General features: G+C 42.1%; 2 long non-coding RNA genes across 3 annotated transcripts in view; both read left to right on the plus strand.

Moving 5' to 3' along the window:
- Positions 1-4,915, plus strand: part of LOC143841822 (uncharacterized) — a 54,098-nt gene extending 49,183 nt beyond the window's left edge. The window contains exon 3 of the long non-coding RNA XR_013232869.1: positions 4,879-4,915. This is a non-coding gene — a long non-coding RNA (uncharacterized LOC143841822). The remainder of the gene's footprint in view (positions 1-4,878) is intronic.
- A 3,221-nt stretch (positions 4,916-8,136) lies between these two features.
- LOC143841823 (uncharacterized) lies at positions 8,137-27,619 on the plus strand. 2 transcript variants are annotated; one of them, XR_013232870.1, is made up of 5 exons: positions 8,137-8,202; positions 11,106-11,206; positions 13,434-13,577; positions 15,039-15,165; positions 26,705-27,619. It is a non-coding gene; the product is annotated as an uncharacterized LOC143841823 (long non-coding RNA). The 2 variants fall into 2 exon arrangements; XR_013232871.1 differs by lacking the exon at positions 13,434-13,577.
- Positions 27,620-27,744: the final 125 nt, after the last annotated feature.

Below are 27,744 nucleotides of genomic sequence, written 5' to 3' on the forward strand. Positions count from 1 at the left end.
TCTCTTCTAGCTTTTCTCTGGAATTCTGCATTCAATTGGGTGTATCTTTCTCTTTCTCCCTTGCCTTTCACTTCCCTTCTCTCCTTAGCTATTTGTAAAGCTTCCTCAGAAAGCCATTTTGATTTCTTGCATTTCTTTTTCTTTGGGATGGTTTTAGTTGCTACCTCTTGTACAATGTTGTGAACCTCCGTCCATAGTTCTTCAGGCACTCTGTCTATCAGATCTAATTCCTTAAATCTATTTGTCACCTCTACTGTAAATTCGTCGGGGATATGATTTAGTTCATACCTGAGTGGCCTAGTGCTTTTCCCTACTTTCTTCAATTTAAGCCTAAATTTTGCAACAAGAAGCTGATGATCTGAACCACAATCAGCCCTGGTTTTATTTTTATTGACTGGATAGAACTTTTCCATCTTTGGCTGCAGAGCACATAGTCAATCTGATTTCTGTGTTGACCGTCTGGTGATGTCCATGTGTAGAGTTGTCTCTTGGGTTGTTGGAGAAGAGTGTTTGCTATGACCATTGTATTCTCTTGACAAAAGTCTACCAGCCTGTGCCTGCTTCATTTTGTACTCCAAGGCCAAACTTGCCTGTTATCCTGGTTATCTTTTGGCTTCCTACTTTGGCATTCCAATCCCCCATGATGATAAGCACATCATTTTTTGGCGTTGGTTGACTTCATCCTCTTCAGCAGCAGTGGTTGGGGCATAGACCTGGATTACTGTGATGTTGAATGGTTTGCCTTGGATTTGAACTGAGAACATTCTGTCATTTTGGGGATTGTATCCCAAGACTGCTTTTCCTACTCTCTTATTGATTATGAAGGCTACTCCATTTCTTCTGCGAGATTCTTGTCCACAGTAGTATACCTGATGGTTATCTGAATTAAATTCACCCATTCCTGTCCATTTTAGTTCACTGATTCCTAAAATGTTGATGAAAGGAAACTAGAAGTAGTCAATACTGTGCAACCGGAGGCAGGTAGACACTAGCAAAATCATTTACACTGTTATTTTGTAAAGACCTGTGGTCATATACACATAAATCTTACTTCTACAAACACACTAGCAAAATCATTCCTCTTTACTGATTGTGGAATCTAAGTCTCAGTATCTTTACACAGCTCTGCTGAACACCTTAATTCAACCTAATTATTTTTTTTCAAAAAGATCTGAATGCTAGTTTCCATAAAACTAAAAAGATTCACAGTGCTCACCTCTTCTGGTATTTTCAAATTTCCAGTATTCCTAGTACATTTAAATTGTATCTCTCAGTCACACTATCCTTGGAGAGAAATGTGTTAATCCAATTGTCCTACAACCCACCCACTTATATTATCTGCAGAAGACGGATTGCTAATGAAGTGCTGAATTTCTGGCTAAACCTTTCTGACTAGAACATGGGCAGATGACTCCTTCTCAGGCTTCAGAGAGTAGATCTGAATTACAAAAGCTTGTCAGGGCCAAAAGCCATATTGCATTTGAGGGTCAATAGAGTTTCTTTCCTTGCATGGACCCAATTACTACTATATGTTGGTCAAGCCCAGAGACCTAAATGCTGTTAAGAAAGGCTTGCTTCAGGAAGGGGCTAGAGGCCACTGCTCCGCTTTGCAAAATCCACAATCCTGAAATATATTGGCTCTAGGAAGCATCCTCACCAGCTGACTTCACTTTGAATAATAACAGCTAAAAGAAAGACAGAGGTGACTTGGACACTTGACTGCATGCTGAGGGTCACAGAACTAAAGCTTTTCAAAAGCACATTGAGCTAAATTTGATCCCAGGTAACCTTTTGGTTGTCTCAGGATCTTCATTTGTGACCTCTGAATCACAAAAGTCAGTTTGTAAGGATCACAAAGCATCGTTCTTATTCACAGACTACCTGAGTCCTACCTCAACTTGTCCCAATTTGCAAGTTTTTTTAAAAAAATGAACCATAAAATACAAGTTCTACAGCATTTAGTTTCTAGAGTACTGATTTGTGCCAGTCCCAATTGACTGCAACATTGTGTAGAGCAGCCAGTTGAATGGTGACTGGGGGAGATATTTGGCCTCTGCCCTGCTCTCTGCAGTAGGATTTTGCTGCTTATTGTTCCTATCAATAATATAGGGTTATTTATTTATTTCCTTGCATTAGAGTTTGCCTCTCTCACTTGGACTCAATACAGAGTGCAACATAACGAGTCAGTAGAAATAACAAGATGGGATATTTAATTAACATTACCATTGGAAGCGAAATGCATGGCAAACAACGAGCAGAGCTTCTGGTTGACACTGTGGAGGGCGGTCTGGATGCAGACATGACCACCCCAGTGGTACATGCAGTATGTGTGCTGCACTTATGCAGCATGTACAATGTGGTAAGAGGCACACAGGACCCACATTGCCTATAAAGGCACCATGCATGTGGGTCCTGGCCTCTTTACCATGCATGCTATGGAACAGCTTGTCTCCATGGCACCTGGGACAAGAGGCCAGCCCCTTTCCCCTACCCACATTGGCAATCAGTGGCTTGCAGGCCTCCAGAGCAAAGAGCCAGGACTGAGCATCAGCAAGCCCAGCTGGTAGCTGTGGCTGGCATGCAGTGAGCCCAGCAGGCTGAGCCCACTGGCTGAATCTCCTCCACTGTGTACTTGCCAGGATGGAGGTGAAATTGCAGCTTGGTGGTGCACTGACTTCCCACTCCCATGTGTGGCTGAAGCAGCAGGAAAGGTTTTTCTGTTGGGGGGGGGGGAGTGACCAGCTGCAGCGGGTAAGGGGAACCATGCATGCCCAGAGCTGTATTCAAGTCAGTCCTGGATCTGGCTAGCAGGTGGCTCTCATACATGGAGTTGCGTAGAAAGGTGGACTGGGAAGAGCTGAAAAAAACAGGGAAGAGGGGTGGCTCCAGCAACTGATTCTTGGGGGCAGCTTGCTTCCTCCCTGCCCACAGTCAGGGCCCCAGTGTCAGGGAGGCAGGAATGGTGGACTATGGGCAGACCTCCCTGCTCATTGTGATGTGGTTCAGGGATCGCTCCAAGACACAGCACACTCCCAGCTTCACAGGGCGGGCCCAGAGGGCAAGCAAAATTTAACAACTGCTGGCTTTCCCACAAGGCTGGGGCTCAGGCCCATGGGAGAAGGGGGCAGGAGGCATGGCGGGTGCCCCCCTTTTCTTTTCCTCCCCTCACCTGGCCACCTGTGCATCAGGTGGTGTGAGGGGGGCACTGAGGCACAATACCTGTTGTGCTGATGTTCCATGGAATTATATTAGGGCTCTCTCAACCTCAACTGTGCTTATGCAGCACGCACAATGTGGTAAAAGGCACGTGAAGAAGAAGAAGAAGAAGAAGAAGAAGAAGAAGAAGAAGAAGAAGAAGAAGAAGAAGAGTTGGTTCTTATATGCCACTTTTCCCTACCCGAAGGAGGCTCAAAGAGGCTTACAGTCGCCTTCCCATTCCTCTCCCCACAACAGACATCCTGTGAGAAGGGTGAGGCTGAGAGAGCCCTGATATCACTGCTCGGTCAGAACAGCTTTATCAGTGCCATGGCGAGCCCAAGGTCATCCAGCTGGCTGCATGTGGGGGAGCGCGGAATCGAACCCAGCATGCCGGATTAGAAGTCCGCACTCCTAACCACTACACCCAACTGGCTCTCATGGGACCCACAGGGCCTATAAATGGGTCCAAGCCTCTTCATCCTGCATGCCATGAAGCAGCTTTCCTCCCTCCTACCCTTGTGATATCTAAACAGCCTTGAGGTTGTGTCTGAGGTAGATGTTTCATGGTTAATATTTCTCAGTGCAGAACCAAAAAGGGAAACCAAAACCCAACCTAACCAGAAGTTAGGAACCCAAAGGTTGAGCTGCAATTTTTTAAAAAAATGTTTACAAATATTTATTTCATAAAGTGTGCTGATTTAACTAATTAAGAACATATTCATCATAATGTTTTTTTAAATCACATTTGTAACTGTACATGGAATAGACCAACATAGGGGTCTTTCTCAGTGGTCAAATTATTGTGAGGAATGTACTCATGTATCAAATCAAAATCAAAAGCCTTGCTGGGTGGCAAAAATCTGGTAAAAAGCTGCTCTAATGTAAAGGTATCTGATTTGGAGTCCACCACTGTCTCCTTTTGCACGGCTCTCAGTCACCAGTGCATTCTCATGTGAGTCAATCTGGTGCAATCTGCTGACTGCTAGGTCAGTCTCCCTCTCCCATGCTGCACCAACCCTTCCATCGCGAGGTAATAAAGCTGTGCCCTTGTTTATATCCAACAACTGTGTGTTGCATCTTATTCCAGGCCAAAATCCTTTCCTGCACATCAAAAAGAACTCTGAAGCAAAGCATAAGTTTTATCATGACACATTAATGATACAGAAATTCTGTAGTAGAATCCGAGTTTCAGCAAGCTATATACAGAAGTACAGATCACAGTCCCTAACAAATTATCCAAGAAACTTTGTGAAACACTTAGTACAGTGGCCTCTTGAATAATTTAGTTTTGCATTATTTGCAGAAAGCCAGGTGAGTGGGGGCTTTCCTGGCCTCCTCAGGTAGGTCAAAGTAGGGGCCACAATGGAGAAGATACATGTACAGGCAGTTGTTAATTTTGTCCATTTGCATGTAGGCACTTGCAGAAGAGCCTGTTCCAATGAGTGATGTATAGGAAGAGAGGCGGTCTCACAAATATGGACCAAGGCCATGAAAGGGCTTTTTAGGCGATAACCACTACCTTACATTGAGCCCAGTTGCTGATGGACAGTCGGTGTAGTGCCTGAAGGATAGGAGTCATATGAATGCTTCCTCTAGCTCACAATGATTGCTGGTTCAACACCAGGTTTTTAGTCTGATCCATAAGAAATTATTTTAACCAGCTCTATTCTGCACCAACAGGAGTTTCCAAATGATTTCGAGCGTAAACCAATGTACAGTGCATTGCAGTAGTCTTGTCTCAAGGTTCCTGCAGCATGGATCCAGATAACCAAATCAGACATATCGAGGTAAGGGAACATTTTTTGGGCTAGGATGAATTGGAAGAAAGCCTTTTTGTTTTTGCAGTAAAAAAGTTGAGTCCAACGTAACACAAAGTTCCTTAACAAAGTCAGTAAGGGTCAGATGGTCCATCAAAAGTGGGGGGCATAATGTTCTCCACCTTCCCAACCTGCAGGAGACTGCCTGTCTGAATATGTCCCCCAAACAATTGGTAGTCCCCAGCCCCAAAGAAATGTGACTTGCCCTAGCCCCTGCCTAGTATAATTAATCCCTGAAGAACATCAGGGTCCTGATGAAGCTGGCATAGTTCTGGAGGGCCTGCAAGAGGGAGCTCTACCACCAGGCATATGGTTGAGGCCAGTATGTATAGTCAAACTAGAACACCATACAGGCCTCCCCTTTCAGTCTTGGGCTCTCCTTCTAACCTCCTTATGTAAAGCAACTTTTGAAAATAACTGTATTTTAACCAACTTAATGGTTGCTTTAATTGAACTTTAATCTATTTACAGATTTTATGGTTTTATTGAGCATATTGTTGAAAGCCACCCCAAAATGTCTGGTTCAATACAGGTAGCCTATAAATATAAAAAAATAAATATATCTTTTCAGGATTTTGTTTCAGTTTATTAACTCTTAGCTAACCAAAGCAAGCAGGCAGCAATTCTGAATTCTACCATACCACCAGGGGATTTGGATAAGGAACTATAGAGCTGGATATCATCCATAGGTTGATGGCATCCAACCCCAAAGCTGCTGTATTTGCTGGCGTATAAGACGACTGGGCGTATAAGACGACCCCCCAACATTTCCACTCAAAATACAGTATTATGGGCCACTATGGGCAGCTATGTCTATCCCACCTGAAGTGCACCTGGCGTATAAGATGACCCCCCCACTTGGAGGCATGTTTTCAGGGGGGAAAGTAGTCTTATACGCCAGCAAATACTGTATATATAATTTATCCTAAAGGCTTTATATGGAGATTGAAAAGCATGGGGGATAGAATTGCACCTATGGAACCCCACAGGAAAGGTTCCACACTGATGACAACTGATCTTCAACACCAGGTTTTTTAGTCTGATCCATAAGAAATTATTTTAACCAGTTACTGAAGTGGTGTATCAACTGATACCTACTTCTGCCTCCAAATGCCTCAGCAAGATGAATTGACCTACTAAATCAAAGGCTGTAGATAGGTCCAACAAGAACAACAATGAGTCATGATCATTTCTAGACTCATATGGAGGTTGTCAACTAAAGCTAGCAGAGCCATCTCTGTCCCATAGCCTGGTCAGACTGAAAAGGGTCTAGAGGAGATGAGTTATCCCAAAGACATGGAGTTGGCTTGAGGGCCTGCTTGAGGGCCTAGGGAGGAATTTTGTGGCCTCCTTCAAATTGGCTTGGAATAGGGCTGTTCTCTACCTGTTCCATAGTATCCTCATTAGTGGCAGTATTCTCTACTAAGAGAAGGGGGGATAAGGCTTAATATCTCTTTACATTGTTTGACATGCAGGTCAGGAAAAATGAAGCCAGTGGTAACTCTAGCAAAATTTGAAGCCAAACTTGTGTTTTCTCAAAATGATGGTCACAGCAGTACAATGTTCAATAGCAGATTAATTCACAAATCTTTACTTGATGTAGATCATCACCCATTAATAATCCAGTTTATGTACTTACTTTGTTTGTAACCCTGGAGATCTAAAGTGGATTACAGAATTCTTTCTGACTCTACTACACCACACCTGTTTTCCTAGTTAGCCTACATATCAGTTCTTATGTCCTTATTTGGGGGTCTTATACAATTGCATACTGCCTTTTGGTTACACATTACCAATGTCATTGCCTTTAGAATATGCTTTTTGTAGGAATATACTTTGCGTTAGTAAATTCAGTGGGAATGTTTATCTTAGAAACTAATCTAACCAGAACATCTTTTACAGAAGTTGATTCATAAAACAGGCAGATCTCAGCTGGGCCTACAATGTCCAAGTTGGGTTATATATTTGACATTTAGGGAGACAACATTTATTATTTCCTTGCAAACAATAAAAATCTCATATGGAAATCATTGCAACTCAATAAATGTGGAACTGTATGACGCCACTTTCACAAAGTCACTTTTCAAAAAAGAACTCCCTTTAAAAGATTGTTTTGGTTTGTTAGATGGGAATAACCTATTTGCTTCTCAGTAGTGCACAATAACTAAGATTGCCTTTTGTTCCCATGAATTCATGACAAAAGGAACACTTGTTCTTTTATTGTATTATTCTGCTTTGAAAATGAAAGGATGTAATGCTTTCTTACTTTTGTTTACTTTCTGAATTTTTGACACTATGATAAATCATTATAATTTATTTATTTACCAAAGGCACATCAATTAAGAGATTTGTGGATAAACATAAAAATCTTACTTTAAGGATGGATAGTATTTCAGTGGTAGAACATTTGCCTTGCATGCACAAGGTCCCAAGTTTTATCCCTAGCATCTACATTGAAAGAAACAGGGTGAAGGACCTCTGGCTGAGACAACGGAGAATCGTGGCCAGTCTGAGTACACAATGTTGACCTTGATGATCCTATGGTCTGATTTAGTATAAGCCAGCTTCATGCTTGATCCCAAGGGAATTAAAATGATTCTTTAATGTATTACACTTATACTCTCCTGTCCCTTCAAGGCTTACATAACATCTCATTCTCAGAAGATCTTCTATCCAAGTGTAACCCACAATTCTCTAACATACCGTATATACTCGCATAAAAACCAAGGCACCTAATTACGCCCCAAAATGCTGGAAAATGTATTAACTCGCATATAAGCTGAGGGTGGTGTTTGGATAGTGGTTTTTTCCTCTTTTCCTCCCCTCGCCCCTGTTTTGGGCAAGATCTCCCCCCCCCTTCTCTTCCCACCTTCCTCCTCCCTCTTTCCCTCTGAACAGTCTTGCCTTTTGATATCCCATCCTGTGCTACTTTCCTTCTTCTTAGCTCAGAGTTCTGTTTTCTCCACTTTCCATGCCTTTCTCTAGGGGCATTTCCACCTTCTACTCTCTGTTCAGAGAGCTTCAGAGCTTCCTGCAGCTTCCTGCACATGCTAGCCTCCTGCTGGCCCCCTTAAGGCAGGGAGAGGAGGAGGCGGAGACTATTCTTTCCCTCCCGGGCTTGCTGTGTCTCTCCTTTGTTTCTGCTTCTGCTCTTCAAGCAAGTATACTTGTCTCCCTCGGCTTATATGTGAGTATATACGGCACTAGATGATAACTATATTTTCTATTAAAAGCAAGTTGAAATGTTGGGTTAATGATTAGAATTAATTTGTTATAGAAAGCCAGAAAATTTATGCATATGTGACAGGCAAAGTTCCTGAATCGCTGCAGCCAGTACCAGATGGACATGCTAAAACACCATAGTGAATATGTTCACCAAGACCCATTATGCACGGGCCAGAATACCTGCACTGGCAGCGGCAGGGCAGCGGGGAAAATCCCCAATTATGCACACACACCCCGCCATCAGCACAGGCATGGCCTGGCCCAGGGCCACGGAATGCCCACATTATCTGAATGTGAGAACTTCTGTGGTCCTGGCATACCACAGGCACCAACAGGGGCTGGGGCAGGCCAGCGCCATGCATATTCACCAGCGCCAGTCCTTTCAGCCCACCCGGTCCTGACCTATGGTGTCCGTGTAGGGACACTGCATGCCCCTGTGATCTCTGTGGATCCGCAGAGCCAGCAGGGGCATCTCCCTGCCCCCACCGTAGAGTGTTGTGGGGGCCCAGCCCCTTCGTACTCCCCCATGGCCACTGACACTGAGGGCAGCTTCCAGGCCCCAGCGCAGCACATATGCATGCACTACACTGGGGTGTTGGTGTATGCTGGAGAGCCCTGCCCCCATGCACGGGGAACAACAACATAGTAGCCACCCGGTGTAGTGGCCACCGTGCATAATAGGTCCAAGTCATCATCCTTTGATCTCTTTTAGTTATATGCAAAATAACCTCTTGACTTAATGGCTCAGTGTTTTCTGTTGAGTTTGTTGGGAGCACAGTACCATGCTAATCAATACTCTGTCTGCAGAGCAGCTACTTTGGCATTGCAGCCTGTGTCTGCTTTTGCGAAGCCCAAAAATTCACCCATCTCATTTATTAGAGAAAAGGCAATATTCTGCAGGATCATGATCATTTGGATCATTAAACTAATCAAAGAGTATAAAGCAAGGAATCACTAGTGTTACATGTCTCTGTAGGAATTGCCAGAAACTCTGTGGTAAAATTGTAATATTTTTGATGCTTCCGAGATCTTGAGGTCATCACAGCACTGTTCTGACTGAGCAGTAATATCAGGGCTCTCTCAACCTCACCTACCTCACAAAGTGTATGTTGTGGGGAGAAGAAAGGGATGGTGATTGTAAGCTGCCTTGAGACTCCTGGTAGAGAAAAGTGGCATATAAGAACCAACTCTTCTTTGTCTTCTAGAGAGGACTCTGTTTTTTTATCATAGATAATTCATACAGAGTCATGACATCACTTCCAGGTTTTCTTGGAAATTATGTCATGCTATCACCAATAGCACTTATTTTTGTTTCTCTTGCTGGCATGATGGGGGCAGGAGTTTGCCCTTCCCTAGCAGGCATTTGGCAACCCTAAAGCCCTCTATGAATATCCTATGTCTACTCTAATTCCTGTCCACACAATCATTCTTCTTTATGCCTTTTAGAATGTGGATAAAACATTAAAAAATCTCCCTCCTGCTGCTGTGGCCCTTTATCCATATTTCTCACACATGAAGAATTTAATCTCTTTATTAACCCAAACAAGTGCTCATAGTCCCTGTGCTCATAGTCCCTGTGATTCTCAACCCATATATCCACAAAATATATTCTCTACAGTATTGTAACTGGCAACTTTTGAAGTTAGGTATTGGCTCCTTTAATGAAGGTGGCAGAATGAAAGTTGAAACTGTGGGCATTTCTGCAGATTAGTAAAAATAGTGCCATACCTGCAGAATGGCAAAATATGACATTATATCGCCTTCCTCACCTTTTTGCTGTCTCACCTTTGTCTGCTTTCTTTTTGCACATCTTACCCTCCTCACCTGCTGCTGGAAGAGGTGGAAGAGAGCAATGAGCCTTATTCATGTCGCACTTCTGCCTGTCAATCAATTCAAGCAACCAATCCCCTTTCTCCAACCATTTAAAGGTCCCGCGATGCCCGCTATTATTTTTAAAATCATACTGATCCGTTGCAATGCCCATGCATATAATCATAGATGCATAGTGCTTTTGAATGCAACCCCTTATGGGATCACAAGTAGGCTTGTGCACCAAGGGCCTGATTCATCTGTCTCGGCTTCAGTGCCCGTAAAAGTCAATGGCACCATAGACCATAATGGGAATTTTGGCTTTCCTGCCTTTCCCAGGGCCTGGGGGGCTGTGGGTTTGAGGTACAGCCTTCAACCTTTCAGGAGCGCTCTAAGAGGCTCTTCCCTGACTCCCCTCCAAATTTCAAAATGATTAGTCCAAGGGTTCCACTTCTAGGTGCTCCCAAACAAGGTGCCCCCATCCCTCCATTATATCCAATGGAGAGTCTGGCCCAAAGGACATAATGGAGCGGAGGGGGCACCCTGTTCAGGAACCCCTAGATGTAGACCCCTTGGACCAATCATTCTGGAAGAGCCTTCCAGAGCTACCCTGAAAGTTTGGAGGCTGTACCACAAACCCCCACCCCCCAGGCCCCGGGAAGGCAGGAATGGCAAAATTCTCATTATAGTCTATGGTGCCTTTGACTTTCATGGGTGCCGAAGCCGAGGCGGCTGAGTCCTTTGATAAATGAGTAAATTAATATAGTTCCTGATTTTTGGGGGGAAGAAAACTTTTGAGAGGCCTGCTTTGTTGAATTAAATATTCTTTTATTTCTGGCACCACTTACATGCGGGTCTGTCTATTTGTTGCCTCAGGAAGTTTGCCATTTTTTAAAAAGTAATTCTCCTCTCTGGGAACAAGGGATAGGGAGGCGGGAGTGAGGGCGGGATGCTGCAGATGCCTCCATACCTTCCTTCTGCTGGTTGCCTGTTGGTTGCTCTCTTCTGTAAGCTAGCAATTTTTAGCGTGGTGAATCCACTTTTTGGAATTTCCAGAGAATTTCTTTAAAATGGAGGAAGTAGCAAGCAGTTTGCTTCCTGGATGCTGGATGTGGGTGACATCATGTGGAGGGGCCGAAATATAGAGTCTTCATTAGGTAAGCATTAAGCTGCATTTATGATGTATGGAAATGCCCTGTAAGTACTGGGTGGAGCCTATACAGCAGTCCATCTAGGGTGTAAACTGCATGGAGCTTTTATTCCAATCCCAGGTCGATTCAGTCCCTGCCGTCTACACAGAATGCGATTTCCGTTTTGATTTTGGACGATTTTAATTTTCCCTCTGCACAAAGCAGGATTGATCTGGAGTTACCCTACCATTTCTTCGTGATATCCAGGAGTGCTTTTAATCCTTGATATTCGAAGATTCGGGATGAGAAAGCACTCCCTCCGTGGTAGAGAAGCACTGATTGGACAGCTGACTCCGTGGTAGAGCAATTCTGATTGGACAGCTGACTCCGTGGTAGAGCAGTTCTAATTGGACAGCTGACTCCATGGTACAGAAGCCCTGATTGGCCAAACCTGCCAAGCCAGCCAAGGCTGTTAGCTTTTCTTAAAGAGGAAGCCCTAATTTTCTTTCTGTAGAAACTGCAGAAGCCCTCACTTCTGTGGATAGAGATTTGCCTCATGTTTTTTTTTCTCTCCCTTCTCTGTTGTCTTCAATCTTCTCTCCCCCCCCCCATACAAGAAAAGAAAAAAAGAAAGAAAGAAGCTCTGTCTGGGCTTGGCTCCCCCCCTTCCCTTCTGAGCTTTCCCAATCAAGTGCTGAACACTTTTCTGTTTCCATGTTGGGGGGGAGAGAGGAAGACTGAGTTCAAATCGATCTGAATTCAGCAGGATTCACACCGGGAAAAAACAAAGTGCAGAATCAGCCTAGTACAGTGTAGCATATTCAGATTGGTTTTGGTTCTTCAGCCTCTCAGGCAGGGAAATATATTTCATAACTTTTAATTAGAGATACCAGGGACTGAACCCAAGGCCTTTGATATGTAAAACATGCTTTACCACTGACTGATAGACCCTGAATTGAAGCAATGGGATAACCTGGACTTTCCTGACTTTTCAGTATTTGTTTACAGTCTGGTTGTCAACTCTATTTACCTTTGATCCAGTCCTCTGGTTCTGCAGAATCCCTTTTATTAGGAAGTCCACTGAAAACACCCCCACCCAGAAAAAAAAAAACTGCAAGCGATCACAATTTCCTGAGCAAAGGCAACATGAATATGTAGATGATGCTGATCATATTCAATACATTCAAAATGGGCTTATTATGTTGTGTTTGTCTAAGATGCTGGTAGCTGCATCTCATTTTTCCACTATTGATTTGTTTAAATGTAGCTCTTTAATTTACCTGCTCCACATGCGACGAGCGTCTGTACCCTATAATTCAGAATATTAGAAAGTAGTATATGATTTTACATAATGGTTATTTCCTATAACTTTCACCCTATGACTTTAAGCATATGCTCTTTTTGAAAATAGTCATTAACCTTTCACATGATGTATAACTAGCTTTATCACTCTGGAAAAAGAAAATCCCACTCTGAGTTCTGAAAAGAAGACCCATTGGGAAACACACAAATGGTAAACTATACCAAAGGACACAAAAAGGCCCATAAAACATCAGTAGGGTTATAAAGGTCTATGGATTTTAATTGCTGTGTGCCATTGGGCCTTTACAAAGCAATCAAGCAGGCAATCTCCAAAGACAGCCCTGCCATAATACATTTAACAATAGAGTTCTCACCCCATCAGCAGAGTAGAGTTTACGAAGGTCCCAATAGCAATTAATGACCTTGTACGCTGAGAGAAAAAGGCAAAATTACTTAAATTGGCTGCCCTTGTTGATGCACAATGTAAGCGAAAGATGCATAAATGTAGGAATGCAAAAGTTTTGGAAGAGGGGAAGAATTTTCGCATCATTTCTAGTGTTTTGTCTATGCACGTCTTTGAATAGTTCAGATATCCATTTTTTCCTGCTGGCAAGAACAGGAAGTTAATACAGTGCTTAGTTATCTAAAACAGTGCTTTACAAGCAACTACAGGAGGAAAAATGTGGAGGGAGGGAGGGAGGAGGTTTTCACTATTGTGTAGCAATAACATGATATTTTGAGAACTTTATTCTGCCTGATTGCCAGCCTGAGCATTCCATCTTAATGATGTTGAGGTCGATTGGAAGCAGCAAACATAATCAGCAAGAGCAAAAGTATAGTTAAGTGGACAACCTTGTTAATTCTGTTGAATCATAGTGAGAAAGTTTGCCTTGCTTATATGAGTTTTCCTTCTGATTACATTTACATGTAGAATTTTGCTGATACCTTACAGGGACACAAACCGAGCATAAGAACTCAGATAGCCCTAAATACAAAGTTGGAGTAAAGCCTATAAAATAGTAATGAGCACCTAGAGGGATTCCCTGTACTCTGAGGAACAGCAAGAGATGTAATTAAAGCTGGACAACAGCTGAAGGTAGGAAATTTCAAATGAAAGTATAAGATCCTAGGATAGCTATCCTTTATAACGCTTAAGCTTTACAAAGGTCCAAAGTGACAAGTTAATTTTGTTTGTTTCTTAGCACACTTTTAAAAAAGTACAAAGCCAGTGGTTTTCAAAGGTGTTCAATGGAACCTTGCAGTTCCTCAGTGGGTCCTCAGTGGAATTAGCAATAATACTGGACAAATACCAGCTTGTCCATTACTTTAGATTCTTCCCGATAGTGCACAGCCATAGTGAAGAGCTGGCTTTATTCCAGAGGACATTGGAACAGAGCAATAATGAAGTTCAACATGATTGGCCAATGTCTCTTATGAACTGATTGTCTACCCTACAATATGTCCCATAATCCTCTGACAGCCTAAACCTCCTCTTATACACAAGCTGTCAGACGAAAATGAATCTGGAAAGAGCTATCTGAAAATGCAAATTTGAAAATCATGTTAAGTGTTCATAAATAGAGCATATTTGATTCCAGACAAGTAAATGCTCATAATTTCTTCAGCAAACCTGGTAAGAAGATACCAGCAATCAAAACCAGCAATCTACTCATGGGTCAAAACCAGATTTATAACTGTTAGCAGCACTGTTGTAAGAAATCTAAACTCCAGTATTAGTTATGCTGGGAATCTCAGTACCAATATTACACCATGATTTGTTGTACTGTTGTTGTGCAAGGAACCCTGGAATCTTAGCCCCTGCACTTTAAGTTAGCATTCACATAGGACTTGGTAGAGGGTAGAAATGCCCTAGAATCGTAGTGATGACCATAGCAAATTAATACTGCAAGAACAGCATAACCAATTAAATACTTTTATTTTCAAATGGGAACTATTTAAATACTATATGGAAGAACCAATGGAAAGTTTAGACCAGTGATTCTCTGTGTGGAGTTCATCCTTGCAGGTATTCACTGGGTCTTTGAACCTTGGGGGGAAACCCACAGCATAGAAAAGGGCAAAAGAAGTTCACATTGTGCCTTACCACTAGACTGACCAGCAAAGTTTTGCGTTTATCTTGGCAAGTTACAGCCTGTGTACTTGGCTTGGCCATAGACAATAGACTTCCTCATGTTTCTGGGCTTGGCAACCTCTCCCTGTGGCTATGTAGAGGACCTTTAGGAACTGATACTAAACAGCAATGCAAAGAGCTGATCCTCTTCCCAATGGGAACGATTTTAATGATAGACGTCCCCAACAGCAGACATTTGTGGCTTGCCCTTCCCCAATGTAGCCATTTTGTGTCGGTGTCCATTACCATTTCCCAAAGTCTCAAAACGTTGGTCCACAATATCAATACAGTTTTGAACTTAGAGTGGTTTAGACTGTGTGAACATATGATAATCTAAATGAGTTCTACATTACTGTTTCATATTACATATTTCCAGATTGTTCATGCAACTAGCTCCTTACTGAAAACCAGTTTGTCTCTTTCTAGCCATAAGGTGTACTTCTGAAAACAAATCAGCAAGATATGGCAGTAACTGCCTTTGGACACTTCACATCAAAGAGTATATTCCTTTGGATGGAGACCAGAAACACTGAGCTATCTTGGAACATATATAGTGAGTACTCCATAACGAATTCCAGCTTTAAATCAATAAACCATAAGAGAGACTTTGCAAGACAGAGACATCAAAGTCACAGGAGACATTCTCTAAATGCTCATCCACATACCTTTCAAGTTCTGCCCCCTCCCCAGTTGCTTTGAAGTTTTCAAAACATTTTGATTGAGTGGAGACAGTCTGTCTAGAAATGTATCCATTCATGAACCACCACAAAAAGCTGGAACCACAAACCAGCCAAAATTAATCATGAACTTCCCTTCTTGAGCCGGTTCATGGCCATCCCTAGACCCTCAGTATTGGTACAATAGATAAGTAATGTGATGCCAATTTCCTACTTCCAGCTTCTACCTGCCACCATTCATCTGGGTGGTGGAAAAGAAATGGTAATCCAAAATAGGGAGGGCATGATCAGCAACCCTGGCATGATGAGGTTGTTTCTGACAAAAACTGTAAGCAGCATCATTGTACCATATGACACTGTAGCATTTGCCCAAACTCTATGTTTAAACTATAGAACTTTGGGTAAGTGCTAGAGCAGTGGTCCCCAACCTTTTTATGCTAGAGTTTCAGCCCTGGCAGAAATATCTGACTTTCACTTAGCACCAGACGTTTCTGACTTCCCCTTGCACTGGGGATGCTGTTAGGGATGTGCACTTCGGACTCCTTTGGTTGAAAAATCTCCAAAGCAGGGTTGCTTCCAAGACAAATCGACCGAATACAGTCCAGAGCGTAAAATCCTACAGGGAGACAAAGCAGCTGTCTGAAGCATGCTTCAGCACACTTTGGTGCATTTCAGCTTGCCTCGTTGCCTGCCCACCTGGAGCGATGTTCCTCTCATGAGGCATGCCCTGAAGGGAAGAGAGCTAGAGTCCCACTCTGGCCCGCTCCCTATCTGGGCTGCCGCCACCACTCACTCCCTCACTTACCTGCAGCTGGTCCCCCCACCCCAGATCGGGAGGGAAGCGCTCCCGGGTCTCTGCCCACCTGCTGGAGGAGTGACGCAAGCAGCAGCCTACATGGCTGCCACCTCCCCCCAGCACCACAGGGTAAGTGCACTGTGGAGGGCAGCATCCATGCGTCGAGGCGCATCACCGTGCCTGCTGCCCAGGTGAAGCTGTACCAGCTCGCTTGCCCCAGAGCCAGAGAGGGCGGGCTTCAAGGAGGGGGAGGCAGGCCCTTGCTTTTCATGCTCCCTAAAGCAAGCTAGGCCTGCCTCAGCAGCACGGCTTCAGCCTGCCCGGTGGAGCGGGACTGGGAGAGGTGAGAGACTTTAATGGGTGAAGCGCTTCAGAGAAGTCCAAAGTGCTCCAGCTGAAGCTTTGGCCAAAGCAGCTGCTTCAGCTGAGCTTATAAGGTCCAAGGCAGGTTCATCTGAATCCAAAGAGGTCTGGATTTTCCTGATTGTGCCCCAGCCACAAATCCCTCTCCCCACATCCTGCTCATTACCAAACACTGGCTGGCAACCCTAGACCTCACTGAGTACTACAGTGTTCCTATTGTACCTTGTTTGTGTCATTTGGCAATCAGACCTCTTCTGCCCCTTGAATGTGTTCCCTTGGGGTCTGTCAGCATGGTGGACTGGCATTCAGCTGAATAGGTGTTGTGATTTGCATAAGTTAGCATAGTAGAGATGAAAGATGAGAGTTGCTCTACAAAAAATCAGATCTAAACTCTCCCTAGAAACTAAAATGTTGCCTGCCTCAATCTACGTGTATAAGTGCAGTGAATAGTTTCAATATTCTTTCCTGTTGCAGATCTTGAATTGTCACATTTGGAGCAAATGTCTCCTCTTTCTCTCACACACACTTATGTTAAACAGCTTCACAGTACTTAAGACAATAGCAGTGCAATCCTTGCCATAGTTGCATCCTTCTAACCCAACAAACATCAATGAATTTAGAAGTGTGTAATTCTGTTTAGGACTGCACTGTAAGTATGATAAAACCATAAGTCTGAAAGTAGAATTCTGCTTTTAACCTAATCCTCACCTAAGGAGCAAAGTTTGATGAAAATGAAATCTGAATGAGTTTTAGGTATGAGTGTATTGAAGAAAGATGAGAGAGGGAGTAAATATGTGGATCTTTAAAAATAAAATCTGAAACTAGCCATGTGCTATCCTCTGATCAACTAGCATTCGTCTTATAAATTATAGTGATTGAGGGAGAGTTGTTTGATTTGGGTTTCTTAACATCCTACTTGTTAATGTGTGAAATGTACTGCTCCATAGTTCCCTTACTTTGTGGAAGTCCAGCATTTCTCCCCAGGCACATAATATTTTTTTTTCAATTTCTTACTCCCTCTTTTTTGCATACTCTGATCTTTTCCTGTTATACTCCTCCTGTATCTCCAGGCAATAATTTCTTTCCCTAACAATTTTTGTTCCACAAGCTTTTAGATTTCTTCTTTAAGCTGGGAACGTCTAACTCCAGGTCCAAATAATGCACTTATCTCAGATCCCAGTTTCTCACCCCAGGCTGTTTATTGATAGAGTTACCAACTCTCAGAATGCGATAGAATATTTTTGAACCCCAGAGTAATTTGGAAAGCTTGAAAGGAAACATTCTGAGATTTCTCTTCACATTTAACATGGTAGTTACTTAGCTTGACAATACTTAGTTTTGGGAGAAGGCATACCTGGCATAGAAAGCTGCAAATGAGCAAATTCTCTTGGAAACAGATAGCACACTGAATGACTACATAAGCATATGTTCATGAATTCAATGCATGGAATTTCACTTTAGGTTAAATCAGCGTTATAAAATACCTACAAAATCAATTATTTTTTTATCCTATTAAATTAAATGGATGCGTGAAAGAGTCTTTTCTGTCTAGGGTATAGCTAAATCTCAGAAAAAAACAAATTGCCAAGATGCTATAATGCCAGTCTATATAAAGCAATATGGAATTCTGCCCCCCAGTACATCTAAGCTGCACATATATATAAAATTTGTACCAGTTTTGTTATCAGGAAACCTTGGATATTGTAGTTTGGAAATAGAATCATAGAATTATAGAGTTGGAAGGAACCTCATGGGTCATCTAGTCCAACCCCTTGCACTATGCAGGACACTCACATCCCAATCGCTCATCTACTGTAACCTGTCACCCCTTTGCCTTCACAGAATCAGCCTCTCCATCAGATGGCTATCTAGCCTCTGTTTTAAAATATCCAAAGATGGAGAACCCACCACCTCCCAAGGAAGCCTGTTCCACTGAGAAACCGCTCTAACTGTCAGGAACTTCTTCCAGATGATTAGATGGAATTTCTTTTGAATTAATTTCATCCCATTCATTCTGGTCTGTCCCTCTGGGGAAAGAGAGAACAATTCTGCTCCATCCTCCATATGGCACCCTTTTAAATACTTGAAGATGGTTATCAGATCCCCACTCAATCATCTCCTCTGTAGGGTAAACAGACCAAGCTCTCCCAACCTTTCTTCATATGTCTTGGTCTCCAAACCCCTCACCATCTTTGTTGCTCTCCTCTGGACACGTTCCAGTTTGTCAATGTCACTCTTCAACTGGGGTGCCCCAAACTGAACACAGTACTCCAAGTGAGGCCGAACTAGAGCAGAGTAAAGCAGTACCATCACCTCCCATGATCTGGACACGATACTCCGTTGGATACAGCCCAAAATCCCATTTGCCATTTTAGCCACTGCTGACTCATATTCAATGTATGGTCTACTAAGAATCCTAGATCCTTTTCGCACATGCTACTGCCAAGACAAGTCTCCCCCATCTTATACTGGTGTATTTGGTTTTTCCTACCTAAATGCAGAACTTTACATTTGTCCCTATTGAACTTCATTTTATTCATTTTAGCCCACTTCTCAAGCCTATCAAGTTCATCCTGTATTCTGTTGCTGTCTTCATTTGTATTTGCTACCCCTCCCAGTTTAGTATCATCTGCAAATTTAATAAGTGTCCCCTTTAATTCCTCATCCAAACCATTTATAAATATATTGAACAACACAGGCCCCAGGACGGATCCTTGGGGTACTCCACTTGTCACTCTTTTCAAGAAGATGCTGAACCATTAACAAATACCCTCTGGGTATGATTTGTCAACCAGTTATTGATCCACTTGACAGAATTAGGATCCATACTGCATTTTACCAACCTATGAACAAGAATATCATGTGGAACCTTATCAAAAGCTTTACTGAAATCCAGATAAACTATGTCCACGGCAATCCCCTGATCCAGCAAGGTAGTCACTTTCTCATAAAAAGAGATAAGGTCGGTCCGACATGACTCGTTCTTGCGAAACCCATCATGAGTCTTAGAAATCACAGCTTTCAGTTCCAGCTGCTCAAGGACTAAATGTTTGATTATTTGTTCCAAAATTTTGCCAGCTACAGATGTCAAGCTGATTGGTCTATAATTACCCGGGTCCTCCTTTTTCCCTTTCTTGAAGATGGGGACAACATTTGCCCGCCTCCAATTGTCTGGCACCTCACCTGTTCTCCAAGAAGTGTCAATAATAATGGACAGAGGTTCAGAGATGACATCTGCAAATTCTTTTCGTCTCCTTGGATTCAGTTCATCTGGCCCAGAAGACTTTGTTTCATTTAAAGAAACTAGTTGTTTGTGGACTGCTCCAACAGTGATCCTAGGCGACCATTCCCGTCCCCCATGTTGTGTTATGTTTTTGCCACATTGATCACTATTTCCCTCACAAGAGAATACTGAGGAGAAATAGGAGTTAAGCAGTTCAGCCCTCTCTTCATCATCTGTTATAATTTCACTTTCTTGTCCTCACAGTGGTCCTATGGTGTCCCTATCCTTTTTCTTGCTTGAAATATAACTAAAGAAGCCGTTTTTGTTATGTTTAGCATTTCTTGCTAGCCTAAGCTCATATTGAGCTTTAGTTTTTTTAACACTCCCCCTACAATTATTGGTTATTTGTTTATACTCATCCTTGGTAATAAGGCCTTCCTTCCATTTCCTGAATGACTCTTTTTTATTCCTCAAATCTTTTGACAACTGCTTATGGAGCCAACTTGGCTTCCTTAGGCTCCTTTCATCTTTTCTTCTCAAGGGAATTGTTTGTGATTGAGCCTTCAGTATTTCACTTTTAAGAAACTCCCAGCCCTCTTGGACTCCCATCTCTTTAAGTCTTTCTGACCACGGGACTCTACGCAAAATGAATGCAAGATGCAGAATTAAAAGTTTTCTAAACACTGGGCAATAATTTCAACTCTAGATTTATTACAGAACGGGAAGTGCCACACACCTGTGAGAAGGAAGCAAGATCATGACCATAGTGAAGTTTTTTTGTTTTGTTTGTTTGTTTTAAAATCACTTTATTTCCCAGATGGATCATTCATACATATGTACCTTGTGAATCTGAGGGCACAAGGTAGGGCGTAAATAGGTTGAAATATAAATAAAGCGATGTCCTGCTTTTGACTTTGAGAAATGATGAGCGCATTTATAGAAGCAACATATGCAGATTAAGATTAAACATGAAATCAAATTGAGAAACCTGCAGTGCAATTCAGAGTAATGCCCTTCTATGCCCAGTGAACTCAATAGATATAGAAGGCTGTGATTCTGCTTAGTATTGCACTGCAAAGTTTGCAGTCCCATAATATAAAATAGCTTAGTTGTTCGTAGCAGGATCAGCAAAATAATGATCAACAACGATACAACCACCTTAAGGAATTTGTACAGGCAGGCCGATTTCTCATCCAGAAGACATTTTGTTGCTGTTGTTCAGCATTGGATGTTTATCCACATTTTTTTAAAGTATACCACTGCTAATTATACTTTCATAGATTTTCAGCCAAAGGAAGCTAGTCTGACAGTCTTGAAGTTTCAGAATTTCAAAAGCCATCTGGTCTGACAACTGATTTGAACTGCATTTCCCTTAAATACTTGAAGCAAAATTGGAGTTGTTTCTGGAAATATAATTCTGCTCCAGTACATCTAAGCTGCACATATATATTGAATTTGCACCAGTTCTATTATCATGACACCTTGGATATTGTAGTTTGGAGAGAGTGTTAAAAATTCTAATGTTCTAACATTGCTTTTGACCCGCATGGCATTCAGGACTCCCTGGTGAGAGCTGACGACTTTTCAGTCAGTGTGCAGGGTAGGTATTTCCTACAACTCAGCCTCCACCATTTTCACCATTTAGGTAATAAAGTTCAGGCTAAAGTTCAGGTATTTGTGTTCCCAGTTTTCCTTCAGTGGCTGCATATTCCTTTATGATTCTACTTTTCAGCTGATGATAGCTGATGTCCTCTTTTTTCTTTTTTTTTACTTTGACCGTCAATAGTTAATATTTTACTCATGAGAGTATTACGGCCACCATTTTTGCCAATCAGCCAATTAAAATTGCACTGCATGGGACATTCTAGAGCTTCCTTAAAATCAATTATTTATAGCACTGAAATATAAGAATATAGTAAACTCAGTAATATAGTCATTTGTATTGGAGAACAGGACCAAACTTTAAACAAAACGCAATACATCATGTTGACATAACAAATGTGGACATTAATTAAAGAGCAGCAGAATCCAGCAGAGAAGTTTGCCCTCCATCTGCTTGACCTCAGGTAATAACCATATTCCTTTAACCAGAACTGACAGATTTTCTTGTACTGCTCTAGAGTCTGGACCCAGTAAAGTTTCACCCTTGGTATAAATTGCCATATGTATGACATCACAGAAACAGTCAAACCACAATTACCTTTTTTGGTGTGCTTTACCTTTTATAAAATATTTTATTTTATGGCATATAATGTAGCATCCTATGGTTATGGGCAAAACCTGTACACCTATGTTCACAAAACTGAATACATGGAAGAAATTTCCATAGGACATAGAGCACCTGTGTCCTCCACCTCCTGCACTGGTCCTTGGTTGTGCACACATTATCATAATAGCTGCATGGCAATTACTTGGATAGGAAGTCAATGCATAGTCCTCATAGACACATTATGCACGGCGGTAGCTATGCTGGGCTTCTGTCGTGCCATTGCGATGGGGTCACAAAGCCCTGCCATCCCCTGTGTATGCACGGGGGTGGAGCTTCCCTCGCACATGCTGGCTGCCCCGACGCAATGGTCCCATGCATGCAACATAGGTCTGGAAGTGCTGGGAGCGGTTTGAAGTGGCGGCGGCAGGGATCAGAAGCATGGGGCCCCCACTGCATGATGGTAGGAAGCAGCATGCTCCATGGACCCGCAGAGCTGGCAGGGGCGATAGGTGTCCCTGCAGGAATGCTGTAGGTCAGGGGGAAATCCTCTAATTATGCACAGGGCTAGCCTGACTTAGGCTTCACCTGTGCCCTCAGGAGACCTAGACCTCCGGAAGAATCCACATTTCATTAACATGGGTCTTTCAAGGGCCTGGGTCGGGCCAGGCCTAAGATGGCGGCAACGTTATGCATATCCCTCAAAGCCCTGTCGCCGCCATCACGGGCATTGCGGCCCCTGCATCATGGGTCATTGTGCGGTATGCAGCATTCCTTCTGCTCTTGAATACTTCTGCTCTTGAATGCACTGGCTGCTCTTCTCAACAAGGGGTATGAAAAACAGGTTTCACATCGATCCATGAGTATCCCCATCCATGTACATAGCTCTACAAAATGAACTGTGCTATATATTACTTGGGATTGTCCAAGCATGTTCAAGGATTAAAAGTCCTCTCTCTTCTAAAATCAGGTATCTCCAATAAGAGCTGTTGTTTTTGTTGTAACTATTTTTCTTTGTACTTAGCACACCCACAGAAGACCTGAAAAATATGGTATCAAAAATATGCTATCACATAATAAACACGAGTAGATCCCTGCTTGCCAAGAATATTCACCAAAGTTTTAACTTGATAAGCTATTTGGGGGAAAATAACATTTATGATTTATGATTGAGCAAGCCAACATGATATAGTGGTTAAAGACTAATAGACTCTAATCTGAAGAACTGTGTTTGATTTCCTCATTCCTCCACATTCAGCTAGTTGGGTGACCATAGGCTAGTCACTGTTCTTTTAGAATTGTTTTCACAGAGAAGTTCTATTAGAGCTCTCTCACAGGGTGTCTGTTGTAAGCAGAAGAAAGGAAAGGTGGGGTGTAATAAACAGCTCTTCTTCTTAACCATCATCCATGCAAGAGGAGCGAAAAGTTGCACCTCATTTAATGTAATTGAAGGCAAGTAAATCAGGTGCATTTCTTCAATTACCTTTTACCAAACTTCATTGTAAAGCTTCAGTGAGTACAAATCTAGAAGAGACATAGAGAAACACATCTTCCATTGCTACGACTCCTGGTCAGCAGCCTCACACTGCTCACTCACACTGTCACAGGAGTACTTTGGCATTAATTAATACAGTGTGCTCTGATTAAGATTTAGCAGCCTTGTAGCCTAGAGTCACAGTATTTTGTACAGGAAAAGGGCTAGATCTGACAAAGCAAAAGCTACTTTAATGGCTGCTTGTATATCTTGCATTGATGACAAAAAAGTTGACATCACCATGTTCTGTACCAAATACCAGAACCACTGGTGTTTCCATAAGCCACTGCATATAATTTTAAAAAAGAAGTAATTTTCATTGCATATTTGTCATCAGACATCAACATCTAATAAGGTGTGGGATTTTGTTACTTCTATAATAAACTGTCCAAACTACACCTAGAACATGCGGAATTTTCCATATTTGCTCATAGAGATAAAACTGCCAACTCCAGACTGAGAAATTCCTGGAGGTTTGGGAATGGAGGGGGAGGTACCTCAGTCTGGGTACAATGTCATACAGCTCAACTTACCAAGTAGCCATTTTCTCCAGCGAATTGACCTCTATGGTCTGGAGATCAGTTGCAATTCCAGGAGAATTCCAAGACCTCACCTGGAGGTTGGCAACCCTAAGAACTTTAAATGTCATGCCTGCCGCATTTTTCAGTAGCCTCCCCAGTGGCCACTTAACAGTTAAGTGCATTTTTTGGCATTGGTTTGCAAGGTCCCTTGCTTAGAAGTCAGTAGGAGAGGGTGAACTCCCCATGACCGTTTATGCACTGGAGGTTTCATGCTGGGCTGCAGGCTGGAGTTTTAGTCATGGCAGGTTGCCCCACCTCTTCCTGCACCCATATGGGGGAGCATTTGGCCTGGTGCACCTCATCAGCCCCCGATCTGTGCTCCTTACAGGGGGGTGGGGCAGTGAAGTTCCCAGTGCATAAACGGTCCATGCGATGGCCAATTGAAGACTGCTTCTTTCAGAGCAGAATGAGCTCAGTACTTTCAGTACTTTCCATATGTTCTGGGAACTGCATTACACCATTTTTTTCAAGGAGAAAACTTTTCTTCTTCCTTCTCACTATTGGCATTTGCAACAGCTTTCCTTGTTTTTAACTACTGATTAAGGTTCCCTTTGATTTTTTTTTTGTTTTTTTGTTTTTTGTGGCCCAGTCCAAGAGAGCCCAATTTTGGTTCAAAATCACTGAATAAAGCTGTACACAGAGATATTGAGGTGCTGATAACATACTCATCTGTTTATTTATATATGGTCTTGCCTCAGTCATGAATAAAGGATGGAGGTTAAAAAGTATGAAAGAGGTGAGCAGAACTACACCAATTACTTGACTCCCTAAAGTTTGTCACTTAGAAGTTTGGTACTAGAAGTAAGGTTAGGGAGGAAAAAGGTGCTTGAGGGGAAGGGGCTACAAGGGTCTCAGCATGAGAATGGAGTTGGTTTAGCACCCCTATACTCAAGCACTCCACATGTGATAAGGAATTGCGACAGTACATAAAAAGGTGAATAGTCAACCAGAACTGCCTTCTCTATTGATAGAACAAGCATGCAGTGCACCATACCATAAAAATCAAATCCCTAAGGCTCTTTGTTTTGTCCCAATATCCCAATATCACAGTCCCAATATCACAGTCCCAATATCACAGTCAAATCTACTAGTAAAATGTGTTTGCTTTTCTTCCTCCTTGTTTGCTTTTCTTCCTCCTTCCTCCTGACTGTAACAAATAATATTTCCTCTAATTATCCATGAGATTTTGGTTGACCCACATGACCAAAAAGCAGTCTGGAAGCTCATGATTATAAACCCAAGCATTATACATATGGAAGAAAATTCATGAGAAAGGGCTGAACTCCAGCCAACCTTCTCTAAAAGCAGAGTAATGATGTACAAGCTTGAAATACCTTTTAAATTAAAAAAAGGCTTCATTATTTGTCCCAGAAGTTGTTGCTTATAAGAAAACAAACTCTTATAATGGTTATATCAATATCTCTAATTCTCAGTGTGACCCAACTGGAACTATGAACTGACAAGTTAGATCTTTCTACACGCAAGAAAATAACCTAAGGTTTTCAGAAAAATCAGAAATTGTAAAGCACTTGTGGCTTTAAGAAATGAATCTTTAGAGGCCACTGCTGTGCAACCCCAAGACAACTGCTAGCCTTCAAGTCTGGGGTTCTGTCAGTACAATGCAAGGGCAGAGGGATAGACATTTTCCAAGAAAGGTAAAGATAGAAGGGTTGCCAGGAGGTGGAAAGAGGCAAGGGAAAGTGAAGAGCCTCCTGCAAGTCCTTGCAGGTTCCCCCTGGGAACTTGTTCTGGCCTGGTAGCTGTCACCATGAGACTGAGCCATAGTTTTCCTGGATAGAGGGTGCCAGGTGGTGAAATTTGAAGACAGGAGAGCAGTTAAAAGTAAGTATGTGTGGGAGGGAAGGAAGTAGGGAAAGAGGAGAGGCTATTGGGAGCTTTATCAGAAGGGAAAGAAAAATTAGTGGGAATGGGGGAAACAATATGCCTCCATATGGATTATTAAGTATTATTTCATGCTAAGTTAAAAGACTAACATTTCTTATTATGATCTGCTGCTGAATGATCAATAATACTCTAGGGCAATGGGAAAGTCCCTAAGAAGGTTTTCAGTGTGTCCTTTGGTGGCCGTTTACAAAACAATGCAAAAGCACTAATAAATAAATGACAAACATTTTTACTCCGGTTTACTCAGTATTGCTGAATAAATTCATAAATGGTTGGAATTGCAACATGTACAAAACAGTATGTGAGCCCTTTCTTCCCCTAATCCCTGAGAGGGTAATCCCAATTCTTCAACAACTCATTTGGGGGAATGGGGGGGGGGGTGGTTGGATCTCTTAGAAAGTGCAATTGCACAGTTTAAAATTCTCTGATTTACCCTGTAGCTTGGTGCTTTGTGTCTTGCTTACATCCTATGCACCTTCCAAGCCTCTACTTCATATCATATCATAAATGTACATAAATTATGAAATCTTCCTGGAAGCAAAAGAGAAATAAGATCCCATATCGGTATGTTTTTGTACAACAATACATAGGAAATTAAAACATTCTTTTTGTTGCTGGAATTGGCAGAGGAACAGACAGCATTTTTCTTGGTCTGGAACAAGGATGTCAATACCAGTTAAAATACTCTCTCCCTCTCCCTCCCCGATTGCTGCTGCTTCTGCCTGTCCCCTTATAAAGATTATGCTTATGCTTAGTAAATGAAGAAAGGAATTAGTGATGCTCCTCTCATTTCCTGTCTTCCCACAGATGGTGATAAATTCAAATTCAGACTCCATTAAACCTGAGTAGAGAAACCCAGCAGGTGGCTACGCTAATGGAAAATCCTGGCTTTGGAATAATGGGAATTACAACCGACAGCTCTTCTACACCACAAAAAAGATGATGTATTCCTATTGACAGTGCTGCTTTTGAGTCCAGAAGGCTGATCTGATAGTTCAAGGCTGGCACAAGGGAGGCTAAAAGGCCTATGGATATTTTCCTTGAACCCACCACTGTAATTTTTGTCATCCAAACCTTCCATTAGAATTCATTGTACCAATCTCATAGAAGTTGGAGAGCAGGGTAAAAACACTGTTCGTTTGGCCTTCAGGCATGCATTGGTTCTTTTTTCTTGGTTTAAAGGACAAATAAAGGTTGACACACAACAGCATTTCCAGCCACTGCTGTATTTTTAATGCTAACATTCTTAGCCCAAGTGCTTTTAGTGTTTCAAGACAAGCCCATCTGAGAGTGTTTGTGTTAAAAAGATGCAGAGATTGCCCTGGAGGGGAAACGCCAGTTGCTGGGCTGTAATTTGCCAGAATCATGTATTTGTGTGAAATTTTAAAATAGGTATTTTTTTTTAAGCTAGGGCATTCATAACATACTGTACCTTTTTAAAAATACCTAGTTAATCCAGTACAAGACAATTTGGAAAAGCATTGAGAGATTGCAAGAGCTATCTGAACTTGCCTTTTGCACTTAAAAAAAATGTGTTACATGGTTCATACTTTTGTAATTTGAGCTATTTCATATATACCTACCAAAAATGTGTTTGTAATACATGAAACCACTTACCAATTCTGTAAAACCAAACAAGGAATAAAGACTTAAGTCACATTATGGCATATGAAAATGTCCATTAAAATGTCCAATTATTCGTTATTAACCAACCACTATTAATTATAAAAAGGCAAAATAAGCCCTATGTAACAACATGCTCTGAACACTTTGAACCATAAGTTTCAATAATAGGCTCATTGTTTCAAAGCTCTCTCACATCAAATAATTCCGCTATAATATTATTC

Source organism: Paroedura picta, chromosome 7 (genome assembly GCF_049243985.1).
Source record: "Paroedura picta isolate Pp20150507F chromosome 7, Ppicta_v3.0, whole genome shotgun sequence".
Classification (NCBI taxonomy): domain Eukaryota; kingdom Metazoa; phylum Chordata; class Lepidosauria; order Squamata; family Gekkonidae; genus Paroedura; species Paroedura picta.